General features: G+C 46.6%; 1 protein-coding gene and 1 long non-coding RNA gene across 10 annotated transcripts in view; one reads left to right on the top strand and one right to left on the bottom strand.

The window, feature by feature from the left end:
* Positions 1-19,887, top strand: part of Pknox2 (Pbx/knotted 1 homeobox 2) — a 256,364-nt gene that overhangs the window by 155,717 nt on the left and 80,760 nt on the right. For 5 of the 8 annotated variants that reach the window (NM_001029838.2, XM_011242440.3, XM_006510126.4 and 2 more), the window contains one exon: positions 4,354-4,458. The exons of the other annotated variants lie outside the window; for them this stretch is intronic. The gene's annotated coding sequence lies outside the window, so the exon portion shown is untranslated. The remainder of the gene's footprint in view (positions 1-4,353; positions 4,459-19,887) is intronic. 8 annotated transcript variants of the gene reach the window in all.
* Gm34652 lies at positions 11,695-17,496 on the bottom strand. 2 transcript variants are annotated; one of them, XR_003948124.1, is made up of 4 exons: positions 17,367-17,496; positions 14,909-14,952; positions 14,032-14,141; positions 11,695-12,545 (listed from the first exon to the last, which is right to left on the bottom strand). It is a non-coding gene; the product is annotated as a predicted gene, 34652 (long non-coding RNA). The 2 variants fall into 2 exon arrangements; XR_870636.2 differs by lacking the exon at positions 11,695-12,545 and having other exon boundaries at positions 13,305-14,141.

Genomic DNA, 19,887 nt, shown 5'->3' with positions numbered 1-19,887 from the left:
CTCTGATTCCTTCCTTGTCTTCTAACATCTGGATTTTCACATCAGGTCACACGGGGCTCCGTTCTCTGGGTCTGCCTCCATGACTCAGCCCTGACTCTCAGGTTGTTTGTCCAGCTCCAGCCCAGGATTAGACAGTATCGTCCCAGGGTGTCTGCTAAAGGAGGAAGACTTTGAATAGTGAAGAATAGCGTGGTGGAGATCTTTGTCCTGTGAAAAAGGAACACACTGGTCACTGAGGTGGTGTTAGGAAGGATGGCAGCCGCGCATCTGCAGTTTCTTTCTCCCTTCCATCCTGTTACTGTCTTTCATCTTCCTCGAAGCTTTCTGACATGTGAGCTGCCCTTCTTACGCTCAGAGGAATCACTGTCAGTGACAGAAAGGAGATTACAGGCTATATTTCTGCCTCTGAGCTTTCTGTGGGCGGCAGGGAAACAAGTGGAGATAGCTGCTTGTCAGTTCTGGGAACGGAGAAATCTATGTATATTGTAGCCCTGAAGCAGTGTCCCCCGCGGGGGCATGCTGGTGTCACCTCTGATCATTCTTCCTCCCACTAATGTGCATTTTATTAATCCCAGAGTGGAGCGGGAGGCCAGTGGGCTTCTTTTGACTAATGCTGGTCTGAAGCCCATCCAAGGAAGCCCGGTGTCACCTGAGGGTGGGTGGGGGTACAGCTAGGGCTGAAATCAGAAGCCTTAAGACTTCAGTGGGTCCTCGGGAGGGAGCTCTTCTGCACTCACAAACACACGCTCTCTCTCCAGGGCCATAAAGAGCTGGGTGAGAGCCAGAGGCTGAGGGACATGGGAAACAGGCAGGGCTTCTTGCCTTGCCTAGCTCTGGACCTAGCCCTGACCCTGACCTCATCTCCTTGTGCTTGCCAGAGGAGGGGATGAGGAAGCAGCAGCATGGAGCATTGTCAAACACACATGGCAGTTTACGGTACTTCCTATCCATTGATCCTCCTGCTAGAATATGAAATCTTAAGGACAGGAAGAGAAAAAGAAAGGTGGTGTGGGAGGAAGGAATGAGAAGGTTGGAGGGGGAGAGGTTGGAGATTGATTGACTCATCTTGGGCTCAGGCCCAGGCACATGGTGGAGTCTTAATACACAGGCTAAAGTGAAGCAATTTGCACCTTCCCAGAAGAGGGGAGGGGGTACCATAAACAGCACCTCATAACAGTTCTCCCATCTGCCGTATCAGACTCAGAGACGTGGAAGACTAGATGGGGGTGGATGACATTGGCCAGGCTCTATTATGGCCCTCTAGGCATGTCCACCTCTGCCTTCCCCTCTGTGAAAAAGAACACTGCCAACTGCAAGTGTTCTCTTTGCATTGGCAAGAACAAAGAGGTCAGGATAGGGAAATGCTACGATATTGGGCACAAGCACACCCGTGTCTGACTCTCCTAAGCCTCATTAGCCACATTGAGAAAACGGGAACAACTACTTGGCAAGGAAAAAGGTGTTTCTCATATGTTGCTAGTAGGACAGGAATAGGAATGACACTCCTGTTGAGATTCTGTAGAAGTTCTTTAAATGAATGCATCTTTGGGCTTGGAAATTCCATATAAAACTTACCCCAGGAAAATGATCAGGTCTGGAGTACAAGTTAGCTAGCAAGAATGATCACTACTTGTTGATGATAGCAAAACTGGAAATAATTTAAGTAGAATAAAAATTTAGGTGAAAATTTATAGCCCATTCATAAGATGTAATGCCATATAGCTATTAAAATAATGGAATCCAGTTGGGAGTTGTTGCACACACCTTTAATCCTAGCACTCAGGAAGCAGAGGCAAGAGGGTCTCTGAGTTCAAGTCCAGTCTAGTCTACAGAGCAAATTCCAGGATAATTAGAGTTACACAGAGAAATCCTGTCTCAAAAACAACAAATTTATGATCATGATTAATTCTCTTATATAAAAGTGTATGTACTATATTGTCAAATACAAAATTGTCTGCATAATATGGTACTATTTTAAGAAACAAGCATCTTATTTCAAATATCAAACATGGCCATCATATTAGAGCATACAATACAATACAATAACAACTTTACTCCTCTTATTTATGTATGTATTTTCTATAGTAAGTGTATGTGTTTTGTTAAAGGCAATAATACATTACTTCTAAGATTAGCTTTAAGAACTAAATAAGGGGACTAGAGAGATGGCTCAGTGGTTAAGAGCACTGACTGTTCTTTCAGAGGTGTCCTGGGTTCAATTCCCAACAACCACATAATGGCTTACAACCAACTGTAATGGGATTTGGTGCCTTCTTCTGATGTGTCTGAAGAGACTGACAGTGTATTCATAAATAAATCTTTTTAAAAAAAAAAAAGAATTAAATAAGGTATTTTCTATGAAGGTAATTTAGAGACTGAAAAACTTTTAAGATGTGCTTCCTGGCTATGAAGGGTTAACAGTTTGGAAAGAGATGACAGACATATAAAATAACCATAGCGTAAGAGAACACAGCAAGTGCTTCTAGAGGATGACAAGCAGCATTCTTAGAAACACAGAGGAAGAAAAACTTTTGGCCGGCCACCTGATTGAGATGAGCATTGAAGAATAGTTGGGTGTTATCAGGTGGAAATATAGAATGGGAGTATTGAGAGGCTGGGAGGCTGTGGGCCAGGTGTGGCACAGGAGAGTGGTCATGATTGGGTGGAAAGAGTGGACCCCTGGGTACGCAGAGGAGGATGAATCTAAAAAGACAGGGACCCATGTACTCACTAGTGTAGACACTCTTCTGAGTGTCTCCCACTGCAAGATACCATTGGGCATACTGGTGGTGGCCCAGCTGTAAGCCCATGAAAGGCCATGAACGCTCACTGTGTATAGATAAGTCACTGGAATGGATGCCCTAAGGACTGTTGGTCTGTACCAGGAAAGACTATGACAACTGTGGCCAGGGAGGATGGCCCTGTCTAGGTTGTGCCTCTGGGAATGGAAAGGAGGATAGATGACCTTTATCTCTCATGAGGAAGAGATGAGAAGGAATCGTGACAGGGAGTGAAAACCGTGTGTATCTTGGAGAAGAGGAATCAGACATGTGTCCCAGGTTTGCAGCCCTGAGGCTTGCTACAGACTTCATGGACAAGGTTACATGGAGGAGGAGCAGGACAAGGGAATGAGACAGGAGTAATTTGGTACCAAGAGTGCTCCATTCTCCACTGATACTGATTTTTCTGGCCTCTCTGAGTGGCTCTCCCCATGCCCAGAGGGACCTGTAAATGTGTCTCAGTATTTCTCTCTTCTTGAGAGGAGTGTAGGATGTGAAGAAGGCAGGGAGGTTGTTTTAAGCCAGAGGGCATTTGTTAGTGGAGATGCCCAGGCTACCTGTTCACCCTTGGAACATCTCTCAAACTCATCCTATCCTAGCACACCCTCGCTTATTATCTCTTGGAGCTCTAGGCTGGGCTGTTTGTCCCCACTCCTGCTGTCATGCCACTAGTTAATTACATTTATTACTGAGGTGCAAATGTGTTTTTACTAAGTTGGTGTTAACTAGGAAGGGGCTGCTGATGTTACAGATGCATGTGCCTCATGGACAGGGCTAGGGCTCTTGGCTGGAGGCTCTGACCACTGCTGCCCGGGAAGTGCAGCTGAGAGTGGCCCCTGATCCATCCTGGCTCCTAGCAGAGTCTCCTTGGAGTCAAATTAGCAACTCATGCATAGGAGAAGGTGATGTAATGATTGGGATGGATCTGTCAAGACGAAATGGTGAGGTTGACCACCAAGACTCTGCCTTGGACATGGTTCATTTCAAATATTCCAAAAATTAATTCACAGAATTAATTCACTTGAACCTAAAAATAACTTTTAAAGGCAGGCAGCCAAGGCTCCTTTTAAGCGTCGGGTTGTCTTTCTTTGGTTCAAGTCTATTCCCCTGTTGACTTCTCCTCCCCATTTCCCTGTTTTCCTCAAGCCCCTCCTGTCTTAACCCAGCTGTTGTCCCTTCAGACCCTAGCTGAAGCCTGCCAGTCACCAACCTGGACCCTGCTCCCTCTTCCCCTAACTTCCCATCTTACAAGGTTGAGTGACTCTCCCAGTGTCCAAATTCACTCCTAGAGCCCTTTCCACTGCTGAACAGGAGGCTGTAGTCCACCTGAGGTCAGGAAACCAGAAAGGCGACCACAGGGCAAGTCCAAGTATGACAAAGTCTAGGGTCTACAAAGATTTGGGCAGGGCTCAGTAGCCATACCGAAGAGAGAGTTAAGCAACAATTACACAGGGGTCATATGCAGAGGAACTAGATCTATCATTTCTATCATACGGCATGTCCTGGGGAGGAGAGCCCAGTGCTCTGTGTGCCAATGCCCCACCTTAGACCCGCTGTCTTCTTCCTTCTGCAGGTACTCTCTCTATAGCTGACTAGAGGTGTTTCTGGCCCAGCTGGAAGTGAGAAGAGGGGGCAGACCCCCTGAAGACCATCCCAGAGGCAGTGGGATCCTCCAACAGTAAGGCATACTTTCTGTCCTTTGACACATGCTGAAACACACACACACACACACACACACACACACACACACACACACACACACACACACACACACACTGTCCTTCCCTCAGAATCCCTCTAGCATCAATTGGTTACCTGAGCAGTCAGCTAGCAAAGACAGCTTAAGACAGCAAGCACTGCTTGTATTTTCTGTCTTTCTGCCACCTCCTCAGCCAGGCCCATGCTGTGTTCTCTCTGTGCACTTCCTTTTCTCTGAGGTGCAGATGGATGGTCCTTGCATGCATCCCATGCTGATGACCACTTGCACAAGGCTGGAGTAAGGGTTGCCTGAGAATCCCCCAGGGGTGTTGGTGATAAATGTCAGTTCAGTAGTCAGAGACTCTGATTCTGTGGAGTAGGTGAGGATGACCCACACTTATGGACCCCAAAGGACTTGGCAAGTAAGGAGGAAACTGCACCCCAGATGTTTCCGATGGATTCAGAGAAATAGTTCCTTAGACTGTATTGAGTACTTTGAATAGAAAACTCCCACCCAAGCTTCCTAGCAGGTGTAAGTGTGGGTTTTGTTGAGGTTTAGTTTTTTTAGGTTTTGTTGTTTGGTTGGGTTTTTTGTTTTGTTTTGTTTGTTTTTTATGTTTTGGTTTGGTTTTTGGCTTTTAGCTCCCTTTAGACCCCACAGACTTATGTAGCAGTATAGTTAACAATTTAGAAGTCCAGTTATCCAAAACAACCCCCTTTCTCTTCCTTGAGTGTCAAGATTGGGGCTGGATCTATGATGGCGAGATCCAGTCACAACCCCCAAGGACCTTGTCTGGGATTTGTATGTTTTCATGATGTCTCAGGGCCCCTGTAAGCCTTACCACCCATCAGCCTTCCTTTTGGGGTTGGTAATTATTGCCATGTTGCTCAGGAAAACCTTATAATGGAGAAAGTTGCCAATACAGGCAGTGAATGTGGTTGCCCTAGATTCCCAAGCAGGTGGTTAGTAGTCACAGGCACTCCTAGATGATGATATCTGAGAAGTGAAGAGCAGGCAGCCATGACTGTCCCACTTCCTGTCTGCAGGCACTGTAGTGTGGTACTGATGTAGTGATGAGATCAGCATGCTATGAGTAGACATCCACTTGAGTCAAGGCAGAACTACATTTTGAGGGGCAATTACCCTGAAGTCATGGTTGGCAATTCTTTTGATATTAGGAGCCTGAGTACACAGTACTTGTAGTTCATTGTACATAGAGGATAGGAGGAGGCTTTGAGGAATAGGAAGAGGAACCTAAAAGACAAAGAGAAAGCCTGGGGCTGTCTTGCAGATGTTGAGCTAGTTTGAGTGTGCCATTGTGACTCTCCCCTACTCTCTTCTGGCTAAGGTTGTTGCTAGGTTCATACAGGCCAGTCTCTGCCCTGTGCCCTGTGCCATCTTAGAATTGCTAGCCTACGGGGAGATGGTTTGCCTGACTTAAAATTCCTGTGTGGCTGTGTCTTTTGGGAGAATGGGGGCTTCCACCTAGAAGATGGAAAATACAAACCCAACCTCTAACCCTGAATTCCCAGACACGCCGACTCACCACTGAATTGTCTCTCCAAGTGAGCGGCAGTATGGTGTGTCCTGAAGACTAAGCACAGTTGACACTATTGCTTGGATGGGTGCGATTGGCAAGGACAATTTTTGTAGCTAATGCTGGAAGTGTGGCAATCAGAGAAGCTGCCAGCTGTCTCACTTAAATTCTTAGCTCTCGCTCTCTTTTTTTAAAATCGTTTTGCTTACATAATCCACCCCCTTTTTATTCTCTAATTCTCTCCTTGCAAAGCTGGCAGCAGAGGGGAAGGGCTGGGGTGGAGGGGTAGCAATTACACATCAGTTTGGGGAGCATTTACATTTTGCAATTACAATTTAAAAATAAGTCTCGTTAATGATCTCCACGTGTAAACGACAAACCTTAACTGACATACATATTCTCCTGGGCCTGCCTGCCTGCCTGCCTGCCTCTCTGCCTGCTTCTCTGCCCCGAAAGCTCAACGCAGGCAGAAGTTCCCAGGGAGACACAGAAGGGGCTGTGGAGGCTACCTTGGGTCTCATGGACCCTTAGGACCATTAATGTGTGCTTGAGGTTGGTTGGAGGACAAAGGTGAGGCTCAGGCTATGCAAAGCAAGGACTCCAATCTCTCCTCCTTGTACTCATGCTGGGCATCGGCTCATCTCTCTGAGATTCAGAGACTTGTTGTCGATCTCTATGTCCTTAAGAGATCTTTATGTTCTTCGATGCTCCAACCTGGGGAAAAGAGGACCCCAAACTCCAGATGCCTTCCAGGTGGTAATTTTCTGAATCCTGTGGGGGTAAACCCATGGGTTCTATTCTACTCCTGTGGGCTAGTCAAAGCACCCAGATGGTTGCACTATACAGAGGAGCTGGTTTCTTACTCAGGCTCAAGAACAGAATTGTATACATTGTTTCCCTGAGAACAGAACTGTATACATTGTTTCCTCAATGAGGAAAGACCTGTTGGCATGCTTTGATTGGAGCCCCGCAGAAAATCACATTTTAAACGGACCCAGCAAAGTCTCAGTTCCTGCTGGCTATTTGTTTGCTACAGGCCTTAGACAAGCTCTAGTACTTAGGCCTTTTATCATCATCGGTCTTTCTTCCCTGATCCCTCCTCTCCTCCCTTCCTTCCTCTTTTTCTTTCTTTTGTTCTTTTAAGAGAGGGTTTTAGTATGTAGCTTAGGCTAGCCTTCAACTCACTGTCTCCTTCCCCATCCTCCTGAATGCTGGGGCTACAGATACAGACACAGCCCATCAGTATCTATGCAACTGGAACAGAAACCAGTGGGCTCTCGTGGCAGTGACCTCACACATTTCTGGTGTATTGGACATATTAAGAAACAATTATCCTTTGTCCAGCACCCCCTCTAGCAGCTCCAATGTACCTTCTGTTTACCCCAAATCTGCTTCTCTCAAGCTATCATGGATTCTCTAAGCAAGTGGGATCTGGTCTCATTTCTCCAGGCTTCTTTAAAGTCTAGCCAGCTGCCTTCTAGGTGGTCCTAAATGCTTCTCCTCTTCTGAAGGCTCTTTAAGAGCACAGCATCAGCCGGGCGTGGTGGCGCACGCCTTTAATCCCAACACTTGGGAGGCAGAGGCAGGCAAATTTCTGAGTTCGAGGCCAGCCTGGTCTACAGAGTGAGTTCCAGGAGAGCCAGGGCTACACAGAGAAACCCTGTCTCAAAAAACAAACAAACAAAAAGAGCACAGCATCAAGCCTCTGGTCTAGGCTTTTCCTTTTGGTCGGTGCTGTGCCTCACTATGGGCAGTTCTCTTTCCAGGACACTTCTTCAAGTGGTGGCCCTTCCTTAGCATCATGTCACTCTGGTCCCCACCTAAGTCTATTGTCTATGAAAGAAGATAGTAAGCCAGATGCCCTCTAAGAAGCCTTTCCTCAGCTCTCCTCCACCAAATCTCTGTGTAGAAGTTATTCAGCCCTTAGGCAGCTTCACTGAGGCTGGTCAGAAGTGTAGAACTAACATGTATAGTCAAGAGTTCACAGTTTCTGTCAGTCAAGGTAGCACACACCTGCAATCCCAGCATTAGGGAGATCATAGGAGGGGGATCACCAGCTTGAAGCCAGTCAGGACTACATAGTGAGACCCTATCTCAAGACAACAACAGCAATAACAATCCTATATTTAATCGTATTTATTTTTAGTATATAGTGTTATATAATATATAATACATACTATGTAAAATCTATACATACTATATAAATTTAAATCTTAACAGTGTAAAATATATAAAATAATACATAGTATTATATATGGTGCAATTATACATAATCCCATATGACACTGTATATGCTATTTATTATGTAACATATACTATATTATATGTATTATACCATATAGCATGTAATATTACCCATCCATCCAGATTAGTATATGTATTAAAATTCTAAGTTCAAACCTCTTTTCTCTTTCAGCTTTTTGTTTGTTTGTTTTCTTTTTCACTTTTGGGAATTTGAGGCAGCTTATCACTCACTGTAGATCCTAGCTGGCTTGGAACTCACTATTGTGGATCACAGTGGTCTTGAACTCACAGGAATTTTCCTGCCTCTGCCTCCTGAGTGTTACGATTACAGGCTGTCATACTCCACAATGCTTGGTCTTTCTCTTTCAATTTGATGGCATTTCTTCACCAATTTCTAATTTTGCATTGAATAGCCATGGAAACTATATATCCTGTATTATAGTATGATTCTACATTCTATTATTATACATAAAATATAATGCTTTAAGATTGTTTTCAGTTTATTTATTTTATATTTTATATATATGGTTGTTTGTTTTGCATGTATGTATGTTTATCACATGTGTGCCTGGTGCCCCCAGAACACTGGATACTCTGGAAATGGAGTTATAGATGGTTGTGAGCTGTCACATATATACTGGGAACTGAGTCCGGGTCCTTTACAAGAGCAAAAAATGCTCTTAGCCACTGACCAAGCCATCTCTCCAGCACCAAGATATAATGCTTTAAATAGTATGTATAATAATTTTTATTATATTTATTATATATTTATTTATAATATACATATATTATAATAAATGTTATTTTAGGATACATACACACACACATATATAGTAAATGTATATATAGTAAATGTATGTATATATATATTTACTTAAGCGTGGTAGAGCTCAAGGCCAACCTGGGCTACATAATGAGACCCTGTTTAAAAAATGAAAATATAACTACTTTAACATTATAAAATATAGCACTATGTAGACATGCTATATAGTATTTCACACAGTGTGTATGTAGTATAACAATAGTATATTACCTACTTTCTATTGCATTTTGTTGCATAAATGTAGTTATCTCTAGATTCTGACTAGAGGTCAATTAAAAGACTGAACTACAGACAGGAGCATGAAGTCCTCTGAGAGGCTCCACCCAGAACTGACTCAGACAGATGCAGATACCCACAGCCGAACAGTGGGTGGAGCCTGGGGACTCTTACGGAAGAACAGGAGGAAGAATTATGGGCCCTGAAGGGGATAGGAACTCCACAGGAAGACCAACAAAGTCAACTAACCTGGACCCTTGGAGATCTCAGAGTCTCAACAACCAACCAAAGAGCATACACAGGCTGGACCTAGACTTCCCCGCACATATGTAGTAGATGTGTTGCTTGGTTTTCATGTGGGTCCCAAACAACCAGAACAGGGACTATCCCAAAAGCTGGTGCCTATATGTGGGATATGTTCTTCTAGCTAGGCTGCCTTGTTTGACCTCAGTGGGAGAGGAAGCGCCTAGCCTCACAAAGATGTGAAGCGCCCGGTTAGGGGGCATACCCAGGGGAGCCCCACCTGCTCAGATGAAAAGATGGAAGAGAGATGGGGGAAGGATTGTGGGAGGGGGTAAGCAGGAGGGGGGGCAGTGAGCAGGATGTAAAGCAAATAAGTAAAAAAAATAAAATTAAGTTAAAATGACTGAACTATATTGGAAGGCATGAACCCAGTGTGCACATGGAAATGTCACTCAATCATATAATCTGGTTGTGTGCTTTGATGCAGGAGAGACATATCCCCAGGGTCAGGAACACAGTGGTGTAGTGACCCCATTCCTGTCCCTCTGGATTCCCCCCTTCGGTAGAGTCATGGCTCCTTTTACAACATTTCCTTATGTGGTCACAATATTCAGAACTGTTGGTTTTACTGGCATATCACCTCTAGATATGTTTTTGTTTGTTTGTTTGTTTTTTTATGTTGTTGAATGGGAAATAAGGTGAGTTCTCACACAGCCAGCACTGACTCCATCAAATCCTTGGTTGACAGTTTGACTCAGAATCTTCCTCTCTCGGGTCTTGTTTTGTTTTGCCATGCTGAGACTCAGACAGGGCTTTTCATACTGAGCAGATGTTCTGCCCCGAGGAGCACCCTCAGTTCTGCCTTTGGGTCTTGGTGATGTTGCCCCACCATCTTATTTCCTGCTTTGTGGATATCCTTGGAAACTTTAGGCTCCTTTCATTTTCTCTTTGAGCTCCAGAAAGGGTGTAGTTGGGGACCTGAAGCCTGCTTTGCCTTCTTCCAGCCCTTGTGGACTCTTGACTCTGAAGTCACCTCAGCTCAGGGAAAAATTTCATTTTATTATGTCTTTAGTCACTACCCTCAGCAGTCTCTGTCTTCTCCTTATGGCACGTCAGTTGCTCACACAGTGCGTGGAACCTACTGGTTGGTTACTGAGTCTGCTAACTGGGGCCTGAGCTCTAAAGAAGACCCTCTAGCCAACTTGCTGCTTCATGTGAAAAAAATTCCTCTGTTTGTTCAGAGAAGTCAGAGCTCCTGGTTGTTCATGACCTAGCTCTCTTGGTGCCCTGACAGTTAGCCCTAGGACCTTGGATCCCCGCTACTCCTGGGCTAGGGGAGAGGCAGTGAGTTTCTGGTCAGTGAAGGGAAAGCTGGGGTACAAATCAGGACAGCGGTGGCAGCCATCCCCCAGCTGTGGATCACTGTTACGAGCCTTCCATCTCCCCAGCATCCACAGTCCCAGCATCCCAGTCTTTCTGAAATGGCTCCCTTACCTCTTTACCTCTCTCTGCCCATCCTGCCTACCTGATACCGCCCTCCCCCACCCCCATATTTTTTAGCCCATGCACATGCATACATCTCCTGTTAGAGAAACAATCCTGGTGGTTCAAGTCTCCCTTGTACAAATCCCAGGACAAGGACTTAGCAGGTGGGTCTTCTGAGTGCCCCAGAGCAGAGACTATGACCTCATATCACAAAGAGGCCTGCAGAGAGCAGCAATCCATCCCGGCTTTGACAGGCTGGTGCACTAGAGGGATGTCATCTTGGATGGGAATCCCACTTCCCGGTCCTTTCTGCCCTGATGACCTGCCTCATCAGCTCGGTTCTCCGGCCTGTCTAAGTCACCCTGCTCTGGACAAAGTGAGTCAAGATGCTTGCTTCTTTTACCTTTGGCAGCCTGACCCTGGGAGATGCTCAGATCCCAGGAGATTGGTGTCTGTTGTAAGTTGGAGCCTCCTAATTGGTCCTTGAGGACCAGTGGACAAAATTATCTTCTCCACTCTTTCTTCTACCCACTGGTCCTTGCCCTGGCATGGCAAGGGAAGCTTATCTTCTAGGAGGAAGAAGTGGGGAGGGAGAGGCACAGTTTTTAAGTTGTTGAAGGCAGGGCTCTTTCTTTTCCATCAACATCATAATGATAGGAAATAAGTCGTCATTGCAAAGACTCTGTGAGTTATATTTCTCAGACAAGTTGCTAGTGTTCAAAGCGTCTGCTGCCAATATGAAACACGTCTCCAGGTCTGAATGCAGCTGGAGGGGCTGAAGCATGACTAAAGGTTTCCCTGGTAGAAGCCAGAGGACTACAGACCCCTTTCTAAAGCTGGGGTGAAAAGGAAGGGGCTGGCAGGAGGAAACCAGGAGCCAGTGGGAGGCAAAACATAGCCCTGGTGCTCTGTCCTTGTGTCTAGCAGCTGCCTGCTTTGGAGGTTATGAGTAATAACACCCTTTTGCTGACCCATGACAATGTCTTGTCGACTGCCCATGCAGCTTCCTGCCTAGGCTGAGGAGGAGAAAGTGCAGAAGAAAGGCACACTGGAAGGGGCTTCTGTTTAAAACAAAACAAAACAAAACAAAACAAAACAAAACAAAATTAACAAAACCAGCTATAACTTAGGTATGACCCAAAGTGTCACTCCCTAATGATGGAGTGCCATGGCTTAAAACACACACTATTGATGAACTTTGGAAAGAAAGAGACAAGAGTCTCTTAGCCTTTCTATTGTTTTTGAATAGGGACCCTGCTTAGTAATTGTGGATGGTCCTAGAAAGCCATGCGTGCGTGAGATGGCCAAGAAGGCCATGTGAAGACAGAGATCAGGTTAACATCAGGATTCCCCTTCCCTACTCCACCTGAGCCCCAACGAGGCACTTGGGTCCAGACTGACCAGGAGGCACTGATAGAACCTGGGTCAGTGTGAGTCAGAGCTCTGGTCTTCCATGGTGGCACGTATGATCAGGAACAAGCTTGGGGCTTGGGTCTGCAGCGTGTGTTTTCAGAGCTCCTGCCAGACAAGGAAATACAGTATCAGGTTCCCAACTCTCCAAAGCCTCTGAGGTGCAGTCTTCAACCAGACACTCATTATCTCGTGTTCATTCTTTGATTTCATTCTTTCCCTTCCTAACTGAGCACACAGTCCAGTGAATCTGTGAAGGAGACTCCAGATCTGCTGCGTTCAGCACGCTAAATGTTTTCCATCTTTGTCTCCGTTTTATCATGTTACGAGACCCCCCTATTCTTATCTCTGGTATCAGCATTTTCCTTTTTCATCTCCCTCTCATTCATTTTTTTTCTATAAAATAACAAGAGCAAAATGCAATCAAATATTTGCATACATTTGGACTAGCTCTGCTTGCTACCAGGATAATAGTACCAACAGGAAGAAGCCATGGAAGAAGCAGCCCCACTGTGGGAGATGATGAAGCCCCACTGTGGGAAGGTATGGGAGGTATGTGCATTAGCTGTCCTAAAGCCCACACGTCACACACAGAAGACACTAGCATTCTCTTCATGTGATTTTTAGAACTCTGGACCACATGAAAATCAAGGAACAGTCTCTGTACAGGGCTAAGTCCAAGAAGGCATCTTGTCTCCATAACCACCTTGCCTTCTCTGTGCTGGGCTCCTTCTCAGTTTCTGGGGTCCCTTTCTTCCCCAGATGTTTATGCTTTTACCCTGAAACATTCATACTCCTCATTCAGACTGTGTGAAATATTTTAAAAATGATTCCAACTTGTCTAAGCCTCAGTTTTCTTATCCACAAATTGGAACAACGTGACTCTACAAGGCAGAGAAAAAGCTAGGGTATCCATATGTGCTTAGTAATACACTCAGTGTGAGCTAAGGGCACACTAAATGCCAATTTTTATTTGTTCCATATTACTGTCTCGCCATCATCAAAATTAATGAGGAGGAAAGAAGCTAACAAACTCCTTCTCTCTGAGGTCTAAGTGCCATCTGGACCTAAAAGGTCCTAGGTTTGCACTTTAACAGAAAGCCAGAGTAATGGATGTGTAGCCATGAAGGGATGGTCACCAGGAAAAGAGGCCTGTGGACTTGTTGCACACACTTTTAACCCCACAAAAACAACACCTAGAAAATGGAAGGTGTAGCTATGACTTTATGCAGGGAGCAAAGAGGTCGCTGGGCAGGAAAGGGCATGTGGCAGAGATGGGAATTTTTCATGACTTAGAAGTGTATGGAGCAGCCTGTCCTGCAGTGGCACCCCATGTCTGCCCTTTGCAAGGCTCCATGAGGCTAGTCTTGGGTGGAAGGTAACAGAAGGCTTCATGGTCAGTTGGACAGGATTTGGAACAAGAGTTTGATGAAGGAAAAGTGACGTGGTTGTGAAATACAGAATACCATCCCATCCTAACTGACGAGGAACATAGCAAAGGGGGCAAAGGGGGCATCTTAGGTCAGGGACGAGGACATGTGTGCCAGCTGAGGTATGAGTCTGGGGCCCAGTATGGTCTCACTTTCCCTCTCACCATATCTGCCATCCTCCGACCTTTGTGGCCTGCTTCTTGGGCTATCAGGAACACAGAGCCAAGGCACGTGCCCCCATTCTAACAGCAGTGAGGACCAAGGTGGACTCCACCTGAAACGAAGAAGGATGCCAACTCTTGAGTCCAAAGACTGGCTGTTTCATCAGTTTGTTTTATTTTTCCCTGGAGATGAACCTTTAAAACTTGGGACCACGAATCAACCGGCTCCAAACAGGTATCAACCAGCCAGAGAACATAGTTTGGTAGTTCTCAGAGAGGAAAAGCACTGGCAGGCCCTCTGTAGAGGCCCTGGCTCCATGGGTATCTGAGACTGTCCCAGCTAATAGGCTGAAGAGACTTCCCAGGCCCCTGCTCTGTGCTCTGGCCCCTCCCTGCTTGCCCTGTTCTTCAAGCTCATGCTCCACCCGCCCTAAGCCCTCAGACTAGGGAAGAGGCAGACAGGGCACCAGGGAGGCAGCCACCTGGCTTCTATCATCCTGGATCCCCAGTGTCTGGGCTGTTTGTCTCTGTTGAGTTGTGAGCCTCCGGGGCCAGGCCTGTGTTGTTTTCTCAGCTCTGCTCCCCAGGCTGCTGTCAGCTCTCCACAAATAATAATAAACCTGGGAATCGAGTCTGCCGAGGGGGACTGTGCATCCCTGGGTTCATCTTTAGACTTGTTTCTCTTCGTGTGTGCAGACAAGAGAGAACACGTGGTGATATCTCAGGAGGCAAGGTTGGAGCTCCCTGATGCCCTGGCAATCCGCTGTCGCCGACACCCAGTGGAAGATAGGGAGGGCTCTCCTCTCCTCTGTCGGTAATCATTGGAATTGCAAAGGGAGAGACACAAGATTGAACCAAAGGCCTTAAGCCCTCTCCTTACCCGTTTCTCTCTTTCCCCATGATGTAGACTTAAAGGAAGCTGGCCTGAAAGAGGAAGGAGGGTAACTAGATGTGGTGGGGCATGGCTGTGGTCCCAGTGGTTGGAGAGCTGAGGCAGGAGGATCTCAGGTTAGAAGCCATTCTTCTGAAGAGTGGGAGGGACTGAGGACAGTGACCAGACACTGAAACTCTCAGTTGACCCCAGTGAGCTTTTTAGCCTGAGCCTGTTTTAAAACAAAAGGTGAGGGTTGGGTGAGAGGATTGAGCAGGCAACTGGGGCCCTTGCTGCACAGCAGCTACTAGGCTTCCCCACTTCCATTTCTGGGCATAGCAGAAGGGTGTTGGGGAAGGGGACATTTTCTTTAAGTTGAACACTGTTGGCAAATGCAAGACCCAGCTTCAGTGAGTGTGAAGTTTAAGAGGCTAATGATACCCCACTAGGGCAGAATGGCACTTCCTTTTCAGCAGCCTACCCCATCAGAAGTCCCGGAGCCACCCTCTGCTTCCCAGCATGGGGAAGAGCAAACCCTTCTGGGAAAGGCTTGAGAGCACCATGCTTCCTCTTACAGTCAACGCCCCCCCCACGCACCCCCCCCCCCCGCCCGCCCCCCGCCCCTCTCCGGTTTTGGGCTGCTGTTTTATTTTGTTTAAAGGAACCAGAGGGAGAAAAATTGCCAAGTTGTAAAGTGTTTAAAGAAGAGATGAGAATCTTCATCAAAATGCTAAAAGCTGGAGGGGGAGAGTAATGTGCAAACTCTTGCCTGCTATTTATGGGATTGATTCTCAGATCAAGAAGAGGCAAGCAGTTGGATGAAAGGAATTATTGTTAAGCTCCTCGGTAGGAAGATCTAATGGACAATTGCTGCTATCAGGGGGAATTAAATTGCTGTTTCAGTTTGTAAAATATATCAGCGGCTTTTTGAAGCCAGTGAAGGTGTGACAGCGAGGCAGGGAGGCGGCAGTTATGGGCCCCACCATTCTGCTGAGCTGGTATCGAGTGGGAACAGATGAGGAAGAGAGCTCTGGGCCTTGGATTGTGTTCTTGTGCCAAACTGGGGAATGGCTGCAGTGGAGGAATAGTTAAGGGGAGGTGGTAGCCAGTGAACTCTCGGCCCTGATAAGCGGGGACCTCTGTGAATTAGGACCATATGTCTTCTGGTGACAGAGCAAGACAGTGGGTTCTTCTGTGGGAAACCTGGTCAAACTGGTCCTCAATCTCTAGGCTGAATCACAAATGACTGTGGGGAAAACACTCTTTTGGTCACCTTCATGGTGAAGTATTGTTATTCTGTATAAAGGGCAAACAGCAGGGTGGGCTTTGGGGTGGAGAGAGCTGATGTGTGGAGGGTCTTGGGAGTAGGACGGCTCCTTGGGGTGAGAAGACAAAAGGAGGTCTGTATTCCTCAATTTCTCCATGAGGCACTTAGGACCGATGGAGACAAAGGCAAAGAGATTGTCACATCTCTTAAGTAATCTGCTGCATCTCCACTCTGTTCCCCAGAGACCAGCATCATGATACTAGGGCATGACCTGGCGCCACCTTCTGTGTAGGAAATAGGAAACCCTAGAAAGGTAGCTAAGGAACACTAGCACAGAGTTATAGGTGGCTAGCGGGCTTGGTGGCCTTGCTATTGTCACCACTTCCTGTTCAGGTCAGTAGATACTCATGGAGTGTGCCAGCAAGAGCTAGAGGGTCAAAGGAGAAGTGGGCCTTCTGGCTGTGTCATTCTGCAAAAACTTAGGTTCTGGGCCAGTTACAGCGTGTCCTGGGACCCACTGAGTGACTGTAAGTGTATAGTAAGAGTAACTGTAGAGAGAGCCATCCTTGGGACAGAGAGAAATTAAGGACTCAGACCTGAGAGCAAGTGCATCTTAGTTCCTATCCACACATCTCCCTTTCAGTGACATGACCCCAGGTTCCATACCTACTTTCCAAGACCCACTCTGAGTTTGATCTGACCAAATGAGGGACTGATCCTTGCCTTCAACAGCCTGGAATCAGGGGACTAGGAAGTGACATCTGCTAGTCTCTGGCCTTCATGTCTCTGGACTTCACAGGGCCTGAGGCTTTCTCTCTGGCCTTCATGTCTCTGGACTTCACAGGGCCTGAGGCTTTCTCTCAGCCCAGCAGTGCTCTCCAGAGTCATCTCGTACAGTGGATTCTCCAGTGTTTGATGAGCTGTGAGTTAGGTCAGGGTCCTTCAACCCTCACCTTAAAGACCCTTCATGTCTCCCTCCTTTGAAAACAGTTCAATCAGAAGAACTGACTTGGATGTAAAGTCTCTGCTCACATTTTAGAACTTTGTAGCCCATTGGTGCATCTCATTTCCCTCCGTCCTCCTCTCCTCCCCTCTCCTCCCTCTCCTCCCCTCCTCTGCCCTCCTCCTTTTTCCTCCTCCTTTCTCTCCCCTCTCCCCCTCCTTCCCCTCCCCCCCCCTCCCTCATCCTTCTCCACTCACCTCTGGCCTCAGACTTGTCCCTATCTTGTTCTCTGTGCTAAGTCCAAGCATCCATCCCAGGGACCACAGAATTCCTGTAGAAACTCAGCTTTTAGCTTATAGTTTCTAGCACTTACTGAGTTTTACAGGGTGTGTGTGTGTGTGTGTGTGTGCATCCACACGCCTGCGTTTCTTTAGATAAATCCACAGAGTCACATGAAATCAGTGACAGGTTGACACCGTTATTTCAAGATTCATCGCTCGGAGTTGCCAGCAGAGGAGACCTAGCCAATTCTTTCCCACCAACAACACTTTTTTTCCAGGCATAATTTATAGCACTGGGGTGAATTTGTTTCCAAAAGATGAATATCACACTATCAGCAACAGCTGCCTCTCATTTTTATTTGTTTTTAAATTTGACTCAAAGTCCAATTCTCTATACACATCATAAACTGTAAATCCTGAGGCGACTGATTACTTGATTTAGTAAACAGGTTATATTATATAATGCAATTAAAGAGGGGCCCCACAACGCCACCTACAGGTGGCTTCTTGGAAGGGGAGCTGAACTGGCATCATTTGTCACAGGGGACAAGCCTAGTAGCTGAAGGAAAAGAAGGGGGGTCGTGGAGGGCTGAGTCAGGTTGAGGCAGCTGCCCCTGAAGGAGAAGCTAAAGCCAGCCAGGTTACTAATGCAGTCATTCACCCCCTCCTGCTGTGTTCACAGTGTTATTTCAGCCTCCTACAAATCTGTCTAGACGTCAGAACCGCTGGTCTGGGCAGCTGTTCGGATAGGGGAGGCTTTGGAGATGCAGGTGGAGGAATAACCTAGGAGTCTATGGAATAGGATGATGGAGGATTCCTGACTTGCTAGTCTCAGGATGCTCTCCCTCTCCTACTCCCACCCCACCGCCACTTGCTAGTGATCTGGGGGAGGAAGAGAAACTGAGAACTGACTGACCCTTGGAATGAAGCTACAATACAATTATTGGCATTCAATTCAATAAACATATGTGGAGAGCTAATTCTGCGCAATGATTTTGCAGATGTTGGAAGCTTCTTTTATTTCACAGTCCAAACGTGGAAGTGACTTGCACAAGAGAGTCTACAGGTTGTGGAACTCAGACTTTTGGACCCCAAGCACAGGCTAGATCCTGGGATTTTGTAAATCTTATTCAACTGGTTTTGCAGATGGGGAATTGTAGGCCCAGTCATGGAGTGAGACTTCTATAGACTCCATTGGCACCAAAGCAAGGAAACCCTTAGGGGTGGGGGCCTCTCTTAACGGAGGTAGGCAGAACACCCCCACACTCCAGGGATACATTAGGCTTTGAAACTTCCTGTGTTTTTCTACTTAGAAAAAAAAATAGGCAATGTCACAGAAAACCAGTTTCTGAATAGGAGAGGGCTCTCAGTTCTCAGAGCTAGAAAAAGATACCGAATCAACTAGATGTGATGTACAAGACGCAGCTCTTAAACCAGATGCTGAGGCAGAAACATAGTGAGTCTGAGGCTAGCCTGAGCTATCGAAGAAGACCCTTGTTTCAAAAATAAAATATAAAATAAAATGAATAAAACAAGACCAGAGGGAATGAAGGAGAGAATGTCACAGATGAAGAAAACAGAACTCTCAGGATTGAAGAGGGCGGGAAGCCCCCGCCTCCCCCGCCCCCCCCCCATTCTTTATGCCATCCACCTGCCCAGTCTCCAGTCTGGAGTGAAGGAGCATGACAGGAAGGGGTCAGAGCAAATTTGAACTTTCCTTCCTTCTTCTACCTCAACGCCGGATACTAGGATACAATTTAGTCCCAGTTAGGGTCAGGGGCCAGGAACAAATGCTGTCAGGCCAGCTGGCCAGACAGTTCCCAATTAGACTTTGTTTCTCATCCTTAAGGCCTTGAGCCCCCAACCCCTACACCCCTGCCCAATTACTGCCCGGCAGCATTAACCCCTTGGTGCCCCAGGCCGTTAATGGAATGTTAATTGGTCTAATGGGTTTCATGTCAACAAGTCCTAATGAGCTCCTTCTAACGAGCTTGGCAATTTTTTCCCTAAGCCTATGTTTGTCAACACAGTGGAGTTTGTGCTCCAGTCTGAGGGCATCATGGCACTGACTCTGGGGAGCTAGTGCTAAGAAGGCACAGAGAGGGGGCACCCCTTAGCTGTACATTCCTGTTTCTCAGAGTGAAGATTCTTTTGTACCCACCTTTGGGGCCCCAGTCTCCCATGACCTCATTTGGCTCCTGAGTCTGCAAAATGGCACTTTGGACCAGTTCAATGACAGTATCAGTGATACAAATTACTTCCTCCTGGATATCTTGTGGAGTTGAGTACTGCATAGGGTTCCCCCCACCACCACTCCTCCCCACCATGTCTTGTAATAAAGGTCTCAGCATTAAAGGGAAAATTCTTCAGCTGAGTCCAGACCAAGCAATTCTCCAGCGTAAATGTTCCTCAGAGCTCTCTGATTGTGGCATTGGCTGTGGTCCCTTGAATGCCCTGGTGACATCTAATGACAGAAATGAGAGGGTCTCTGGACAGG

This window comes from Mus musculus, chromosome 9, assembly GCF_000001635.26.
Source record: "Mus musculus strain C57BL/6J chromosome 9, GRCm38.p6 C57BL/6J".
Classification (NCBI taxonomy): Eukaryota; Metazoa; Chordata; class Mammalia; order Rodentia; family Muridae; genus Mus; species Mus musculus.
This window is presented reverse-complemented; position numbering and strand designations above follow the sequence as displayed.